General features: G+C 42.6%; 1 protein-coding gene across 7 annotated transcripts in view; it reads right to left on the bottom strand.

Moving 5' to 3' along the window:
- The window catches only part of LOC122817027 (copine-3-like), a 2295182-nt gene that overhangs the window by 1133683 nt on the left and 1141918 nt on the right, over positions 1–19581 (bottom strand). The window lies entirely within an intron of this gene.

Below are 19581 nucleotides of genomic sequence, written 5' to 3' on the forward strand. Positions count from 1 at the left end.
TCCAGCATGGACAATGACAGAGTCGTATTTGTAACTGTTGTGGAGTGGACTTAAGTGCAAGCTTTATGTGACGGATCCTGGCACCCGACAGGCAGCTGACTAATTTTCTCCTTGTTCAGCCTGGTGAGTGGGACATCAGTGTGCCTGACTATAGTCTCACCTATGACTTAAGTGTTGGGTACATTGTCTTGCCTTAGGGGCTGTTGTTGGGTGGCACACTGGTGTTGTGAGCTGCGTCACTTTGGTTGTGACTGGTGTTTGTTTGCGTTTCAGCTTGAGAGGTCCTTGTTGCTTGGGCAGGTTAATGTGGGTTTAGTGTTGCTATGTGTGAGTGTTGATGGTGTGGGTTTTGAAGGGCTATGAGTTGCTTGAGGTGTAATGCAGGTGTTAACCTTCTCCTCTTTACTGTCTAGCACAATCTTGGCCTGAGAGAGCTTTGCTTCCAGTATGGCTATGTAAGTGCGTCTCTCGCAGGTTGGAGTGTTGGATGGTAGGAGGAGAGGATTGTCTGTGTACATGAGGCAGTTGCCGCATTGCCCCAGTATGCCCAGATTCACCAGGTGGACAGGAGAAATCACCGGAAGCTGACCCTTGGGCATGCGTGTTTAGGTGCTTTTTTGTAAAGTTTAAGAGCTGTTTTCCCTTACCTTTGCAAGGTACTTTGCAATTATAGGCTGTTTAGTGCCTATGATTAATTTCTCCTTATTGCCAAGGAGAGCTGAGTGCTTGCATCAGTTACAGGCTTCCTAGTGCTTTCCAGCAAGTTCTAGAGCAAGTGCTAGTCACAGGGGTTCAGATTTTAGTGCTACTGAGAAACTAGCTAGTTCTAAGGGAAAATTTGAAGAGCAGACTTTCTGGCACTTGGAATAGTTTAACTGTAGCCTCACAGTGCTGCATGATGCGAAAAATGTGCAAACACACGCGTTTTTAAGCCAGAAAGTTGAAAGGGACAGAAATCAGCCCAAAAAGGAGATAGGCAGTACAATGCTCACCAGTCCCACTGGTAAGCAGTAGGACTTCCCTCTACCACAGCAAGGTCTGGATAGCTCTGAACACAGGAAATAAAGTCCTGAGACAGGCAAAGCCTGGGATATGGACTGGCTAGGAAAGGTGAGAAACGAGCAAACAAGATAGTATTTTTTTGTTGTTGAAACAGGCTAAACAATGCAATAATACAGTAAATAAACACAGAAAAGGCTAACACACTTGAGTGTGTAGTCCTAAACAATAAATGCAATTAAAACTCTACAATATTAGCAATTTAAAACTTTTTACATGAAGCAAGGCAAGTGCACAACTGAAAAACGATTTAAGAGGCAGTAATACAGCAGAATAAGTAGGTAAAGTCTATATATACAGAAAAGCAGCTAAAACACACAATTCAGATGCAGTGCAACCTACAGTGCTTGAGTTGTAGCAATATTAAGGCAATTACAGTTACAATAAATGCTCTAAAATATACTGTATATTTCCAAAATGTTTGAGAAGCACAGTCAGAGCACAAGGAGATTCAGGCAATTTTTTTTTTCTGAAAGGGAAAAAGGAGAAACATAAGTCTAAACCTCAAAATGCACTCTCTCGAGGCACTCCTAAAAATGGAGAACATCGATATCTGTGCAGTAACTGAGACCTGGTTCAAGGCTCCAGAGAGCACCCCTGCAATACCAGGCTACAACTCTTACCACACTTTTCGGCCACCAAACCAGGACCGAAACACTGAAGGTGGAGGAGTGTCAATATTCACCAAGGATATTCACACCACCAGGCTAGTTGGCCAACACAATGTGTCTGAAATTCTCCAAGTGCAACTAACACTAGGCAAGACTGCAATCCAAATTGTAGCTTGCTACAGATCCCCCATCTTACCCCAAGATTCTCACTACACCTTTCTAAACATACTGGAAAATATTAAGATAGAACCAAACACCCTAATACTGGGTGATTTTAACTACCCTGCCATTAACTGGGAAAACTACTCGTGTCCCAACACCTTTGCGCAATGGTTCTTGGAATTCATAAATTCCAATGCCCTGGATCAACTAATCCATAGTCCCACCAGGGGCTCCAATATCCTAGACCTGGTCATTACCAACATGGGAAATCAATGCTCCATACCTATGGTCACCCCCTCGTTAGTCAGGTCTGACCATAAGCTAATCACCCTTAACATCCACATCCCACACCCACCCCCCAGTAAAGAAACCACCATAAAAAACTTCTCCAAAGCCAACTTCATGCTACTCAAGTCAGAAGTGACAAACTTCATGACACCCATGCAGATGGGAACTGAAAGTTCAACTGCTGAATCCTACACTAAGGCACTGTACGAGCACATCCACTCATGCATGAATCGTGCCATCCCAAATAGAACCAAAATGCTCTCATCAAAAAAAAGGAAGCCAATCTGGTGGTCCCCTGCCATAAACAAACTTTACAACAAAAGGAAAAAACGTTTGCAGAAAAGAGGAAAATCCCAGGATGCAAAAAACTCCCTTACTAGCCTCAGTAAGAAACTGAGATGCCTCATAACACCCTCCAAAGCTAGTTACGAAAATAAAATTGCCAAAGATTCCAAAGACAACCACAAAGCATTCTATAACTATGTCAAGAATCTAAATGGAAATGCTCAGATCTGCTCTGAGCTAAAACAGAATGGCATTAAATATACTGATCCGAAGGATATTGCCAATATCCTGGCAGATCGATTCAGTGCCAACTTCACCCCCCTCTCACCCCCTAAATGGCCCATCTCAATACCGGAAGATTGCCAAATTCCAGTAATAACGGCCACACAGGTACAAAACGCACTCTCTAAAGCCAAGAATACAGCATCCATGGGACCAGATGACATCCCGGGCTGTGTACTACATGCGCACCTCACCTAAGTGTCATGTTTAATCATAGCCTCACCTCAGGTTTCGTGCCCAATGAGTGGCGCAGAGCTACAGTTATCCCAATCCACAAGGGGGGACCCACCTTGGATCCCGGAAACTACCGTCCCATCAGTCTGACAAGCCTTATCCGCAAGGCCATGGAGCGTATTATCATGGAACTTATAAACAAAGACATTGGCAACCTTCAAACACTGGACCCCACCCAGTTTGGGTTTGTGAAGGGCCGATCTTGTCACCTGAACCTGATTGACTTCTTTGAATCAGTCTCCAGAGCCATGGACAAGGGTAAGGTGGTCCACACAGCCTATCTAGACCTTGCCAAGGCCTTTGACACCATCCCCCACTCTGGAATCATAGATAAACTTACTAAGTTGGGCATTAATCCCTATGTCACCCAATGGGTTGCTAAATGGCTTACTGATAGAACCCACACTGTAAAAGTAGCCGACTCCAAATCCAGCTCCAGACAAGTGACAAGTGGAGTACCTCAGGGTTCAGTCCAGGGGCCGCTCTTGTTTGGCATCTACTTCCCTGAAGTACAGGTCAACACTAAGGGACTCTGGCTAACAAAGTTTGCAGATGACTGCAAACTGGGAGCCATTACTGTATCCCCAAATGATGTGGATACTCTACAAAAGGGCCTTACAGAAACAGATGCTTGGTGCCAAAGCCATGGGCTCAAGCTCAATGCCAAGAAATGTATTGTTATCCCCTTTGGGAAAAAACATGTATCCATGAATTACCATATAGGTGGCAGTACACTAAACACAGAAAGTGTGATAAGAGACTTAGGGACACAGGTGGACAGTGGTCTCACCTTCGATAACCACATCGCCACAACAGTCAGAAAATCCTTCTATGTGGCACACCTCATCACGAAGGGCTTTTCATCCAGAAAAAAGGAGGTCATTGTCCCACTGTACTCATCCCTCATTAGACCCATTATAGAATACAACGCCCATTTGGTATGTACCTCTCAAGACATCTGCAACAACTGGAAAGGCCTCAGAAATACCTCACTAAAAGAATCACAGGCCTAAAGCAGATGCCCTACACTGACCGCCTTAAAAAACTCCAGCTATACTCTGTCGCATATCGTCTACTCAGAGGCGACCTCTGCTTAACATACAAGGCCATGTCAAACCCAGAGCTGTTGGACATGCTACACTTAAAGAAATCCCAATCCCTCAGAGCTACACGCTCCAGGGATCTAAACCTTGTCATCACAATAAACAAAACATGCTGGAGGGATAGGTTCCTGACCCAGAGACTCCCCAGACTCTGGAATAGATTGCCCATACATGTCAAGCAGAGTGCCTCTTTGAACCTCTTCAAGAGGAACCTTGACGATTGGATGGGAGAAAGGAAATTCACCCCAGGGATCACGTCAATCGCCCTGCTAGACAGGGGTCCAGGAAAGTAAATAATGTGGGAAGAAATAGCCAGGGAATTGTTATGGCTAGGCTTGTATAGGCCCTAGGGCTGATAGCCTAGTACCAACCTATGAACCTATGAAGAAGGCCTTATCAAATGTTCTCTCTGTATTAGGTAGAATGAGCTAATGACACTAGACTGGGAGGAGTGTCCAAAGCCACAAAGTATAACAGCAAGACAACAACAGGGAGGGACGGTGGAGACAATACTAAAGCTATTAGCCTACAGACACAGTAAGCACTACAGAATGCCACAAAATGAAAGTTTTTAAACAGATAAAGGAGCAATGAGACTCTACAGAATGCTTTTAACTGCAAACAAATCTGTTACCCGTGCAGATTAGTTAATAGCAATAAAATACACTAAAAAACTATGCAGCAGGCGATAAAAAGTGCTATATATAAATTTCTAGAAACAATAATCAGTATAAATAATCCAAAAAAAAACGGATACTTGTATATCTCAGCTCAGAATTGTAGTCAACACCTCTCTGTGTATAGACCTGCAATGTTCTTCTGAAATTAGGAAAAGATTTCTCCAGCATTCTCTCTTTTAACCATTTTATTAACTCTATTTATAGGTTTAGGTTTATAGATTAGTACTAGGCTAATTGCCATTGGGAGCCATTTTAAGCTACGTCAATTATCCCCTGTGAGATTCAAACCCTGTACCTTATGTTTGTAAGGCAAACACCTTAACCATTAGGCCACTCTCACAGATTTGCATATTCTGCATGACACAATGATTCGGGATCTTACACTTGTCAGTTAAATTCCTCTCTTCTATAGATCTGTCAATGCATACTCGGGATCTGAATTTGTTTTCGAACCTACAGGATAAAGAAACTCTGAAAAGAGCTAGGGACAGCAGCTTGAAGCACAAGTGCATTTCCCAACACTTCCTGACTGCAAGTGCATCTTTTTTCATAGCATTGAAAAGATTTGCTCCTTCTGGGAACAGGAAATGAAGTTGACTAAAATCCATTAGGTTTGCTTTCTGGTACTGCACATGGTGTGTTCTGTCAACATGAACAGATTTCATGGGGGTTAGCCCATTTTCTTGGGCATTTTTAAAAGAAAATCACAGTCTCTCTCCCCTCTGGCTGTTCTGGAATAGCCATGAAGTAATTATCCCTTCTGGACCAGTCTTCCAGTTCCACAATCGTTTGCTGGACTTGTACCTGAAGCACATCCAAGTCTGCGATCCTTCCGCAATAGCCCTACAACTGCTGTACCTTTGTATTGTTAGAACCAATGTAGTCCTACAGGGACACTAATCTTAAATATTTCTACTTCAATTTGGTTTAATTTTGTTTCAAGGGTGGCTTCCAGCTCTCCTTGACTGTTGTCCATGGCTCAAGTGTGCTCCTGTGGATTTACTAAGGACACCTTGTGTTCCACCCTTTCCTTAAGTTTTTCTAGTATTACTTACATTTTACTTTTTGAAGTTTTAACTTTTTTAGCCTTGTCTTTGGACTTGTAGCAGCCAAGGCCAGAAAGAGTTTTTTGTAAATGACTGAGAACAAAAAGCTGTTTTTAGCAACTTATTCCCTTCGCACCATACCAGAAATGCAGAGGATCAAGTTGAAATCCGGATGAAACCACACAGGTATCCCATACTACACATCTTTACAGCACACATTTTTTATTTTAACACTGACAATTTTCTTGATGCACTCAGTTCACAAACACTGCAACGCAACCTTTTTTTCCCACATCTTAATTAAATTGCAGCATATGCTCGTGTAGGAAATCAGAGCTGACACAAAGCCTGGAAGAGCATACTCATCAGTACTGGAGAGTTCTTTACTTCTGAGATGATTATACTTGTTCACAGCTGTTATAGTAAATTTTATACAGTGTGTCTACAGATGACATACTAAGCTATATGTTTATGTAAATTGTGATCTGTAATCTGCAAAAAAAAAAACAAAAGTACACAACGTAAAAAATGAAAAGCATTAAACAAACCCTGGCCTCAAATGCTATACATGTCTCTCTCACTTGCCTCCACAGACAGCAATAGCCCATCTTCAAGCACCACCCCTTACTTAAATGCATATTTGTAGTAATTTTTTTACAATGTCTGTGCACTTATATGTTGCATTTCTGAAAGTAAAATCTTTTTCCTTTTTGTTGGTAGAGTTCTGCATAGTCACACTAGAACGTCTACCTACATCTTCCTGGCTCCAATTAAATGTTAAACATGTCTGCAGGCAGTAGCCAATGGCACTTCTGCTAGCTAATCTTTTATGCAAATCCTACCAAAAGGTACATCAGAGGTGTGTTTCAAAGTGCCCACCAACAAGGTCTGCTCAAACCTTTGCTAAAATAGCCTTCATGGGATGTTTGTTCTGAAATTTAACAAGAACTCTCTGGAAACTATTTCAAGTGTGGCTAAAAAAGTTCATTAGGGCTTTATCAGTGCAAAAACTTAAAAAAATGGGCAAAAAGCCAGTAACAACTATCAATCTGGGTAAAATTCAGTTAGAATGCCCGAGTGTCAGCAAAGAATACAACTTGAAGAAAGTTTAACCATACTTTAAAAGCGGGACCAGCATCTTGGAAGAAACCTGTGGTGCCGTAATACCCAAAGAGGGTAAAGACCCTATTGACACAGTTTCATATTCATCCAAGTTGTCTACATTAGCTAAGAGAATATAACAGGGCTGCTGCCAAAGCTGACACATGGAGATCAGTCTGGGTTTGTAGAGGGGAGGCAAACATTTAAGGAACAATGATGATCCCGATGGATGCAGAATGTAAGAAAAATATTGCTACTGTTGGTGGATCTTGATGCAGCGAAAGCATTTTACAGAAACATATAGGATTTTATGAGTACAGCAATGGACGCACTTGCACTCCCCAACAGAATAACAGGGTTAATTAGAAGAACATATAAAGGATGAAGGCAAAAATTAAGGACGAAGGACTCCTCTCCATCAAGATGTGTTTAAACACAGAAACCAGGCATGGGTGTTCTTTTTCCCCTTTGTTTTACAAATTCAAGGCCACTGCTGGCATGGTATTTGCAGATGATATTATTTAGTACTTGATAAATCCAGAAAAAAACACTTTGGTGTCCTGCAACATTTTGAGACAGTTTCAAGTGTTTTGTAGATATAAAATTAATGAATGTAAAACAAAGGCTATAGCAGTAAACTACGTAACCATATAAACTGGTCCAGCAATGCCCATATGTACAGGGGACATAAGATAATCAGATGTATGTTAGGTGCATGGATTAAAAAGGATTCTATTATGGCAGCTAAGGATACTTGGGAAGAGATCAAATAAAATGAAAACAAAAACACTTGGAAACTGGCAGCTCTTGATTATGAACATGGATATTCAGAAGAAACCATGAAAATGTTTTTAGTCCCTTTAGATTTACATAGGTCACTCACACTGCTACTAATCAGAGAAGTTGTGGATGACAAAGATTTGAAGGAATTTACGAGTAATAGGGCAAGAGTCAAGTGGGCTACGCTGATTCTCCTTATAGAGCAAAGTGGTTTAGGACTACCTAATTTGAAGACACTTTAGCACCACGTAGCTAAGCTGCCTAGACTCGCAAATTTCTATATAAACATATAAAAACAAGCAGAATATTATAAATCAAAGTGGAAAACGGTGATGAACAGGGGGGGGGGGGGCATGTCGAGAAATAAGGAGGAAAAAATAGGATTTTTGGATGCTTGTCCCCAAGGAAAATAACCACCATCATATATAAAGTACAGTTTTGTACCTACCATAAATGTAGATGTTCGAGTGTCTTCACTGCTGCTTGTCATTACACTTGGGTTATCCTGCCGTCAGGCGGTCCCGCAGTCGGCCAGAGTTCCAAAGTCTTGGTCCGGCGTCGGTTGCTGTCGCCGCTTCCCTGACGTCAGTGCGCCAGGGGTATACAAGATGCAGCAGACACCATTTTCTTCAGTTTTTCTTGCCCCAGATGTCTGGTGCCCCCAAATAGGTAGGCAATACATATTGCTAATAAAATATACATGAAAAATAAAACCAAAATGTCCAGTTACCAGCAAATGCACCACATAGGTAGTATAGGGTAGAAAAGTGTAGATAAGTCCCAGCTAAGAAAGAGGGGATAGAGGGTGGGTAACCTGGACTACAGCAGTGAAGACACTCTAACATCTACATTTATGGTAGGTACAAAACTGTACTATGTTCATCGTGTTTCACTGCTGCAGTCATTACACTTGGGCTGAATCCCAAAGCTGAGGTTGGGTGGCTGGTACTATAGAGGATTTAGGGTGGCTATGAGGCCCTGCAGCACTGCAGTAGCAAAGCCAGCTATGGATCCAAAATAAAGAGGCAAGTGATAATGCTTGGTAAAGGTGTGCACTGAACTCCAAGTTGCACCTTCCAAGATATCTTTGGTAGGTACTCCTCTAAGATAGGCAGTTGAAGTGGCTGTTGCCCTGGTGGAATGTGGCCTAATGTTACTAGGTACAGGTTTCCCCTGCTGTGTGTAGCAGAAACAGATAGTGTCCTATCCACTTTGAAATGGTCTGCTTTGAAATAGCCTTTCCCTGTGATCCTGCAGCATATGCTACAAACAATTGCTCAGTTTTTCTGAAAGCTTTTGTTTTGTCCAAGTAGAAACGTAACTGTCTGTGTATGTCCAATGAATGCAGAAGTCTTTCCCCTTTATTCTGGGGATTTGGATAAAAAGTTGGCAAGTGAATAGTTTGGTTAAGAGCCACACTGGAAACTACCTTTGGCATAAATGAAGGGTTTGTTCTTAAAGAAACCCTGTCTTTGTGAAAAATGATGAAAGGCTCCACTGCCACTAGTGCCTGTAACTCTGAGACTCTTCATGCTGAGGTTATTGCCAGAAGCAGGACAGTTTTCCATGACACATTATAATTTTGCTGAATTGGCTGGCTCAAAAGGAGGTAAGGTTAGTTTTTCCAAGACAAAATTGAGGTCCCAAGTTGGTGTTGGTGCTCTCCGGGGCGGTCTTATGTTTTTAGCCCCTCTGAGGTACTGTTTTAGCAATACGTGAGAGAAAATAGGAGGATCTGTGTTGTAATGAGCCGAGATGTCAGAGGCGTGGATCTTAATGGATGAAAAGGATAGTCCTTTGTCCAGCATCTCAGTTAAGTATTGTAAAATCTGAGGAATAGTTGGGACAAGAGGGTCAAAGCTTTGAGCCTGGTTCCAGGCACAGAATCCCTTCCACTTTTCTGAATAAGATTTCCTGGTGCTAGGCCTCCTGGCCTCCAAAATGACATCCATAACAGCTTTAGAGAGAGGTGTAGTCTGCTTGACTAAAGAATCTGCCATGCAGCCAGGTTTAAGGTTTTGAGCTGACTGTGCAAGATCTGATTGTTTTGTTGAGTCAGCAGGTGTGGAGTTTGGGGTAAAATCCATGGTGGTCCTTGAGCTAAGTTCTTTAAGATTGGGTACCAGTGCTGGCGTGGCCAGTCTGGGGCAATCAGGATCATCTGTGGTTTTTCTTGTCTGGCTTTTAGGAGTACCTTTGAAAGGAGAGGTAGTGGTGGGAAGGCATAAACTTTTAGGCTTTTCCAGTTGAACGAGAGAGCATCCACTTTCCATGCTTGTGTGTAATAAGTCCTTGTGCAAAATTTTTGTAGTTGGCAATTCAGTGGGGAGGCAAAAAGATCTATGTCTGGGCACCCCCATTTTTCGTTATCATGCTGAATACTTGTGAATTCAATTTCCACTCGTGAGGATCCATGATGTTTCTGCTTAAGTCGTCTGCCAGAGTATTTTTCTTTCCTGGCAGGAACTGTACTTGCAGATGAACTTGATAGGTTAGAGCTGTGTTCCACAAGGTCATGGCTCGTCTGCATACGGGATAAGAATGAGTGCCGCCTTGCTTGTTTATGTACCACTTAACTGTGGTGTTGTCTGTCTTTAGCAGTAGATGTCCTGGATGTAGAAAGTCCTTGAAAGCTGTTAGGGCATTTTGCACAGCTAACATCTCTATTTGATTGATGTGAAGGTGCATTTGTTCTGCGGCCCACTTGCCCTGAATACATTTTCCTGCCATGTGTGCTCCCCAGGCGTAATCCAAAGCATCTGTTGTTAGTGTCTGCATGGCTGTGGGTAGAATGAAGGGCTGTCACTTGTTGAGGTGACATGCCTGTGCCCACCATCAAAACTCCTGTTGTACGCAGGGAATTAGTGGTATAACTGCTTCCAAACTGTGACAGTGTTGAGTCCAAACACTTTTTAGGTACCATTGTAATTTCCTCATATGCAGTCTGGCATATGGAATTAGTAGTATGCAGGATTCCATGAATCTCAAGGCCTGCAGAATTTTTCTTGCAGGGAGTTGGGTTTTTGTTGCCATCAACTGAAAGTACCGAGTCAGCTCTTGTTTGTCTGGCGTGAGATAAGCCATCTGGGCCTTTGTATTTAAGCTGGCACCCAGGAATATTATCTCTTGTGAGGGCACTAGTTTTGACTTCTTTTCGTTTACTGTGTACCCCAGGCAAATTAGCAACCTTTTTACAAATGCCAGATGCTTTAGAAGAATGTCCTTGCTCTCTGCTTGAATAAGGCAGTCGTCCAAGTATGGATATATTTGAATTCCTTTTTGTCTGCAAAATGCAATTACTGGTGCCAGGCACGTTGTGAAGACCCTGGGCGCAGTAGATAAGCCAAAGGGCAGTGCAGAGACTTGGTAAGGCATTGAACCAGCTATGAATCTGAGGTATCTTCTGCAGTTTTGTCTGATAGGGACATGCAGGTATGCCTCTGAGGTCCAAAGTAACAAGTCAAGCCTTCTTGCCCAGCATGGGTAGAAGCTGCTGTAGTGTCAACATTTTGAATTTCGGAACATCCAGGTAAGTATTTAGAGCAGAGAGGTCTAGTATGGGTCTCCAGGCTTTGTCTTTTCTGGGGACCAGGAAAAGTCTTGAGTAAAATCCTTGTCCTTGTTCCTGTTGTGGCACTTTTGAACAGCTCTCATGTCCATGAGGGCTGTAATTTGTTTGTGTGCCTCTGCCCATTAATTTGGTGGCAGGACTGGCATTCCTTTTAGCCTTGGTAGAGTGTGAAAGTGGAACCTGTAACCTTGAGACACAATATCCAGAACCCATTTGTCTTGGGTGATTGTACGCTAATTTTGTGAAAAATTCCCCCTAAGGGAGCTTCCAAAAGTTAAGTGCTTGGCATTTGAAGGGGGAAGTCATTGGGACTGTTTCCTATAAGGTTGTGACTTGTATTCCCCTCCTTTTGGGGTTGAAGCACCTCACTGTCGTGGTCTGTAAGAGCCTTGGGGCTGAGATCTGCCTCTTGGGCGTCTGTATCTGCCTCTTTGTGGTCTGTCTGACACTGGAAAGGACCAATTTTTGGAGGGCCAATTTCTGCTAAATCGAGGTGGCTGTACCTGTAAGAAATCATTCACTGTTTGCATAGATTTTGCCTTATACTCCATTTTCTTTAATACCTCTTCTGCCTTAACACCAAATAAAATATCCTGCTGTAAAGGAACATCCAATAATTTTGCCTTAACATGATCAGGTAAACCTTGTTCTTTTAACCAAGCATGCCTTCTTATTACAGATCCTGTAACTGCTGCTCTACAAAAAGCCTCTAATGAATCAAAACCACATTGCAGAGTACGTTTTCCCACTTGTTCAGCTGCATGCAATAAATCCTGCATTTCCTTATAGTCAGGATGTTCTGAACTTGTAAGCATTTTCTGTTTTAACAGAGACATTAAATACTGTTGGTATTTAAGCATATGAAACTGGCAATTTAAAGCCCTCACTGCTAAAGTTGCAGAAATGTAAACTTTCTTCCCCCATCAGTCTAATGCTTTAGAATCCCTGTCAGAGGGAACAGGATTTTTAGCCGTGGAAGCCTTTACCCCTTTGGGACCCTGGGAAATAGTTTCTGGGTCAGCAACAGGGTTTTTATAAAGAAATTTGTGAGAGTCAGGGACTCTGTAGTACCTGTCTGGCTTGACTGGAGCAGGGGGCAAAGAATCAGGATTTAAACTGGATTCAGAGAACACATCATCCACAATATCTAACACTGGCGGAATAGCAAGGGGCCTGTGCTGAGGCAATAAAAGAAAGTCTCCGAGCCTTTTCTTGGATTCTGAGTAATCCTGGCCCAATGGAAATGCTCCTTCATGGCATGTAAAGTTTCCCCAAAAGAGTAATCCTCAGGAGGAGAGGCTGAAGGAATTGATTCTTCAGCATCAGAGTCCTCATAGGGGGGTAAAGAGTATCCCTGGTCTGAAGAGGAATCAGAAGAGATGGAAACCTGGTCAGAGGAATCATAGTCTGTATCCTGCCTAGGCCTTTTATCTGGAGGGGGATGGGAACCCCTGATCAGAGTAAGTCTTCGGCCATTTTAAGCATCTGTTTTTTAGGCATGGAGGCCTGTCCAGGTGAATGCTGTACTTGCTTCTTTGTCTTTAATGGAGTTTTAGACTTGGCTGTAGATTTAGTGGTAAGTTGTGAAGGTCTGAAAACACACTCAGAAGCCAATGCCTGCTCAGCGGCTCCGGACCCATCTGAGGGGTTAGTTTCTGTAGGCACAATACCTTGAGTTTCCAAGGGCCTAGACATCTCCACGTGGGAGTCGGAGGCGGCCTGGGGGTCTGAGGTAGCGGGTGTCAGGGGCTGTGAAAGCGCCTCACCGAGAACCGGTGACTGGCCTAGAAGAGGCTTCATCGTCAGTTTTGGGCCTTGGATGCCTGTCCTTATCCTTGTCTTTGCGTTTTTTGTGTATTCCGGTCATTGGTTGTTCCGACGGCATGGTATAATTGAACCTTCGGCCAAAGTAATAGCAAGTAAAGTCAAACCGACGTTTAACAGTGCGCTTGTTAAATCTAGCACAAAACCGACAACTAGTGACATCGTGGTCTGGGCCTAGGCATGGAATACAGTAAGAATGAAAATCCTTATGAGGTATTTGCTTCCCACAAGAAATACAATTATTAACTTTTACTGACATCGGTCTGAGGCAAGAAAAAGCTTCCCCAACAGGGTACTTAGCATTATTGAAGCATTTGCTTTTATTCACTGATTCTACCTCTGTGGCATTTTGCTATTTATTTGGTTGCCTTCAGCGTTTTTCCTTGTTGGTGGGGTACGTAGCATTATTGAAGTCTTCGGTTCTGAAATTCTAATTGAAAATCTCAGGAGTCGGCCGACCGGCACTTGTGAACTGCTTTTGCTTCGGGCACCGCTCGTCAAGAAAGACTGAAGAAAATGGCGTAGGCTGCATCTTATATACCCCTGGCGCACTGACGTCAGGGAAGAGGTGACAGCAACAGGCGCCGGACCAAGACTTTGGAACTCTGGCCGACTGCCTGATGGCAGGATAACCCAAGTGTAATGACTGCAGCAGTGAAACACTATGAACATCTTTGGTTCCCCTCCAGCAAATGAACTTATTGATTTGGTCTCTCACCAAGCATGGAAGATCCGGATACAGTCAAACATATCCCAAAAAGACCTGACAAGTTCTTAGCCCCACCAAAAAGCAAACCCCACTGGAGCAAATGAGTCCCAATTGATCCCATGGTGGTGGCAGTAGCCAACAAAGAAAGAGCGAGCCGAATAGAGCTTTTATATTCATCTGCTAAACAGAGTCTAGGGTGCTGGACAGATTTGGAAACAGAGCCTTTGCCTTGGCAACTTTATCACTGAGGTCTCTTAATTACTTGGCATGTTCCCCAAGGCTTCAGAGATATTTGACCAAACAGCTTTCAAACTCTGAGTCCATGTCTGCAGAGAACGTCAAAAGAACATCCTTGTATCTGGCCACACTTTTGTCCATCTCAAACACTTCAATGAAGCTGATCTCCCACACAGTTGAAGGCAGCTCACGAGCATCTAGTTCAGGCACTGCCCTTAGGAGACATGCCTGGATGTGGCTATGTGACTTTGCCAAGACTTTTAAGATGCCCTTTATCCATGCCCACTTCAATGGCACATCCTTACTTGGGATGTCAGTAAAAGAGACTCTTGCCCGCAGCGAACAAGATGGAAAGACCCCGTCTGCCATGGGACTCAAGTTCTCTACCCCTCAACGGACCTTTTTCAGGAATCACAGAGATCTAGATAAAAACAGACCACAGACAGTTAAAGGCAGTTTGCTAATCTAAAATTTAGCAGAAACAAAGCAAAGCTTGTCCACCACAGAGAGGTTTAAAACTATTTAATACTAAAAATCAACAAGTATAAGCAAAATAAAAACACAGTAAAACATGAAGTCAACTTAAAGTAACTGGATAAGCACTTTCGGCAAGAATACCTTCACCAGATCCTGTCATACTAAACTTTACTCATCAAATTTAAGCAGAGGCTTAGCCAATTAGTATTTCTTTATTGATTTAGAAGAAAACATTCAAGGATACTCTGTCAGTTAAGTGGCTATAACTGCTGGGTACAGACAGTCAAACACAAAGTTGCAAAGGCACAAATAAACAGGTGCCCCACCACATGTCCACTCACAGAAATGTTTACAGCAATTAGTGCCACTTTAGTGACCCAGTACTTTTCAGATGTTTCATTCCGATTCACTGAAGGAAGAAATACATACACTGTACCAACAGTGAAGTCATTGCTGTCAGACACGCACAGTCCAAAGCATTACATCTTCATCGCCCCTCCTCACACACAGACATACTCAGCTATCCTTGACTTTGCTGAATACTCCTCATTTTTTCTCATATTGCTGTCCGTTCTTCAGACATTTTTCACATATGGAGGACTGCAGTCCCTGAGTAATCATTAACAGTTCGAGTTTCAGACTTCATAAAATGCATACTAAGGCAAAATGTGTTGTAACAATATTTAAAATGTGATTTGGGAACCACGCCTCCAGTTTTTTTCCCTTCATCCCTGATTCTTGAGCCAAGATATTGTTAAATGCGTACATACACTCCATACTTAAGTGTCCAGAGTTTTGCCTCATATTTTTGGACTTTTCCTCATAAAATCGAAGGTTTTCTGCCAAACCACTGAAGGTTCTCTCTCTAAATAAATACATACATTTGAGTTTCAAACTTTATATCCTTCAGAAAATGTATGCTAACACAAATCCTGTAATTCTACAACGTTCTAAGTTTATAAGAGAAATACTTAAAACTGGTTCCTTTTTTGGGCCTCTGTTACGCCATTAATTAAGGCTATGTCCAGATTTCTTCTGCTAAGATGATGAGAGCCATGAAAAACATACACAAATTCACCCTTGCCAAGAATGTTCCACAATGCCTAATTTTTTTCCTCATATTTTTGGTCTTTTCCTCAGAACATATGTAGTTTTCTGGCAAATCACATGGGAATGAAATACGATGACAAAAATTTGAGTTTCAGACATATCATCCTTCAGAAAATGTACATTAACAAAACCTGTTACTCTACCAACTTTCTAAATTTATACCAGCAGTATCTAAAAACTGTCCCTAATTTTGTGGCTTTAACCCCGCATTGTTTGTTCATAGGTTCATACCAGGCTATCTGCCCTAGGGCATTTATAAGCCTAGCCAGAATGTGTTTGGCTTTCACCACCCATTTTAAATTTATTTTGCTATGCCCTTTTTCGAGGTTAGTATACTGTGCCTCTGTCCAACAGTGACACAGAAGTGATACCCAGGGTAAACCTAAGATCTCCCATCCACTCATCAAGATTCCTCTTGAATAGAGTTAATGAGGGACTCTGCCTAACCTGGACTGGGATTTTATTCCAGAGTGAAGGGAGCCTCTGGGTTATGAATCTGTCCCTCCAGCATGTCCTATTTATTTCAGTGCTGAGGTTCAAGTCTCTCGAGCGCATAGCTCGATGGGATTTGGATTTTCTGAGGTGCAGCATGTCCATTAATTCCGGGTTGGACATGGCTTTATACGTCAGGCACAGATCGCCTCTGAACAGACAGTATGCCACTGAGTAGAGCTGGAGTTTCTTTAACCGGGCAGCATATGGCATCTGTTTGAGCCCTTTGATCCTCTTGGTGAGGTACTTTTGGGGTCTTTCCAGTTGCTGCAGGTGTCTGGTAAGGTACATCCCAAAAGGGGCATTGTACTCAATTATGGGCCTGATGAGGGATGAGTAAAGAGGCACGATGACCTCCCCTGATCTAGATGTGAATCCCTTCATGATTAGGTGGGCTATATAAAATGTTTTTCTAACCACTTTGGCCACGTGGTTATCAAATGAGAGATTGCTATCAACTTGGGTCCCCAGGTCCCTAATTACTTCTTCTGTACTTAATGGATTACCACCTATGTGGTAATTTGTGGGCACTTTGTTTTGCCAAAGGGATGACTATACACTTTTGGCATTTAGCTTGAGGCCATGGCTCTGGCACCAGTTGTCTGTTTCTATGAGGCCCTTTTGGAGGATGCTTGTCTCGGCTGGAGAGTCGATTATGGCCCAGTTTGCAGTCATCTGCGAACTTGGTCAGCCACAGTCCTTCCGTGTTGGCCTGTACCTCTGAGAAATATATACCGAACAAGAGAGGTCCCAGGACTGAGCCTTGTGGGACACCACTTGTAACTGGTTTGGAGTCTGACATGGCTCCAGCAATTCTAACCATGTGGGTTCTGTCCTTGAGCCAGTTTGCAACCCATCTAGTGACATAGGGGTTTATATTTAAGCTGGTGAGCTTATCTATAATGCCCGAGTGGGGTATTGTATCGAAGGCTTTTGCGAGGTCCAGGTAGGCTGTGTGGACCACCTTCCCTCACAATGGCCTTGGTGACTGTTTCAAAGAAATCAACCAGGTTTAAGAGGCAGGATCTGCCCTTAACAAAGCCGAACTGGGTAGGATCCAGTGTCTGTAGGTCCCCAATATCTTTATTTATGAGGTCCATGATGATCCTTTCCATAGCTTTGCAGACCAAGCTAGTCAGGCTTATGGGGCGATAGTTTCCAGGATCCGTTGTGGCACCACCTTTATGGAGAGGGACCACTGTTGCTGTACGCCACTCTTTGGGCACATATCCTGTAGTAAGGCTGAGATTGAACAGGAGTTTTATGTTTGGGTTTAGCCCTTCTTGGAGTTCATGTAGGACGCAGCCCGGGACACCGTCTGGTCCCATTGATGCTGTGTTTTTTGCTTTGGAGAGGGCGGCTCTTACCTGAGCATCTGAGATGTCAGGGGGGCAGCACTCTGCTGGGATAGATATTTGCCCTTTTGGTGGGAGTTTGCGCTGAACCTGTCAGCTAGGATGTTGGCAATGTCTGTGGGTTCAGTGTATTTTTTGTCATTTTGGACTAATTCTGAGCATATCTGGGAATTACCACCCAGGTTCCTAACATAACTAAAGAAAGCCTTGTGATTATCTTTAGTGTCCTGTGCAATTTTTCTCTCGAAGCTGGCCTTGGACAATTTTATGAGTGCCCGTAGTTTTTTGCTAATACTGATCAGGGATGCCTTCCCTTTTTGGGATTTTGCTCCATCATTTAGTAGCTTCCTCCTTCTGTTGTATAGTTTGTTTATGGCTGGGGTCCACCAGACAGGACGTCTGCCTTTGGAGGATTGGGTCTTGGTTTTATTTGGGATCGCATGATTCATGCATTCCTGAAGGTGTTCATAGAATGCGTTTATAAAGGATTCTGCAGTCTGGGCCGTATTTTCCACAGGCCCGGGGGCTTTGAAGGATTCCACCTCGGTTTTGAGGAGTGTGAAATTTGCTTTAGAGAAGTTTTTCACTGTGGTTTTCTGGGCAGGGGGTGGGGTCGGGATGTGAATATCCAGTGAGATTAGTTTATGGTCTGATCTTACCAGTGAGGGATACACTTCTGGTCTGGAGCATAGAGTCCCCATGTTGGTGATGATCAGGTCCTGTATGTTTTCCCCTCTTGTGGGAGTGGTAACAAGTTGTTCCATAGCATTTGAGTTTATAAATTCTAGGAATCTTTGTCCAGATTTCTTACATTAGGAGGTTGAGAGGTATGCATTTTAAGACAGGAAGAAAAAATAAAACAGAAGCAAAACAGTACCAAAGTAAATACCTGCAATACCAGCCATTAAAATGACTCCATTTAACTGCTGGTGTTGCAGTTAATTTACTTTGGTAGAGTTTTGCTTCTATTTTATTTTTTTTCCACCTCTCTTTAAATGCAATTTGCCATAACCATGATTAGCAAGGGGAAAAGTGATTATTTTTTCTTTTTGTTTGTGCTTCGGAGGTATCATCAAAGGCAGCACTGAAGCCATGGATGTTTACCCGGCATTCCAATTGACTGCTTAAGGTCAAAATCATCCTCTGACTGGCTCCCTTTGTCTCTCTTTGGCAACTGCTATAATTACGATTTGGGAGACTATCAGATAATGAACAGCGGAAGCACTACTGACAAAAGCTCAACAGCGAAACACTGCTTCATTTCAGTGTCAAATGCAGAGCTTTCCACACAAAGCAATGCAGTTGAAAGCCAAGGCTGTAACTTAAGTACTGAATATTGTAAACAAGATAAAAAATGGAGTATAGATCTTTAAAAAGAGAAACAATGTACACAGACGTGAATGGAATATATAGGAATAATACATGCAGAATAATATTCAGGAACAGGAGTGGGACTTATGTGAAGACAGCAATCAGGCAATTTAGATCATGTTGGAGTGATAACTGTTGAAAGGAAAAACTACGTACACTGCATGAAATTGATGAAAAAGTGTCACTATTGTTTTCTACTAATGTATCTGTATCGGTTTACAATGGGATTTCATAAAGATGTTTGAAAAAAGAAACTGCTTAGTTAAAAAGAAAAAAAAATAAGTGGAAGATACTATTTTTCTCCCAGATTCAAACCACTCTCAATCATATCCCAACCTTACTTGTTTCTCATATAAAATGTGGTTTTCTGGCAAATCACTGAGGACTGTAGTCACTAATTAATGACAGATATTACAATGTTAGTGGCACAACAGATGGCACATTCGCCTTTGGTGCAGAAGGCTGCGGGATCTATTCTCACACATGGTAAATGAATTGCAGAATTTGCAGTGCAACATAAGGGGATACTGCACTCCTGAGTGTTTCACCCTTTGGATGAGATGTTAAGCCAAGGCTGAATCTTCCTCAGTGGTGGTAGCTTGGGTTGATGTAAAAGATCCAATGGCATCCAATGGAAAGAAAAACAAACAGGGAAGTGCCCTGGCCAAATTTCCCCTAACAGTATAAATACCACCTTGGGTCTCCAATGAAAACAGGCTACTAGTCTAGTCGGATTATCCAAGTCAACAAGGAACAAAATAATCTGACATTTAGACTTTATAACGGGTCTAATATTAGAATGTC

This window comes from Protopterus annectens, chromosome 12.part0 (genome assembly GCF_019279795.1).
Source record: "Protopterus annectens isolate FY-2018-M chromosome 12.part0, PAN1.0, whole genome shotgun sequence".
In the NCBI taxonomy this organism is placed as follows: domain Eukaryota; kingdom Metazoa; phylum Chordata; order Ceratodontiformes; family Protopteridae; genus Protopterus; species Protopterus annectens.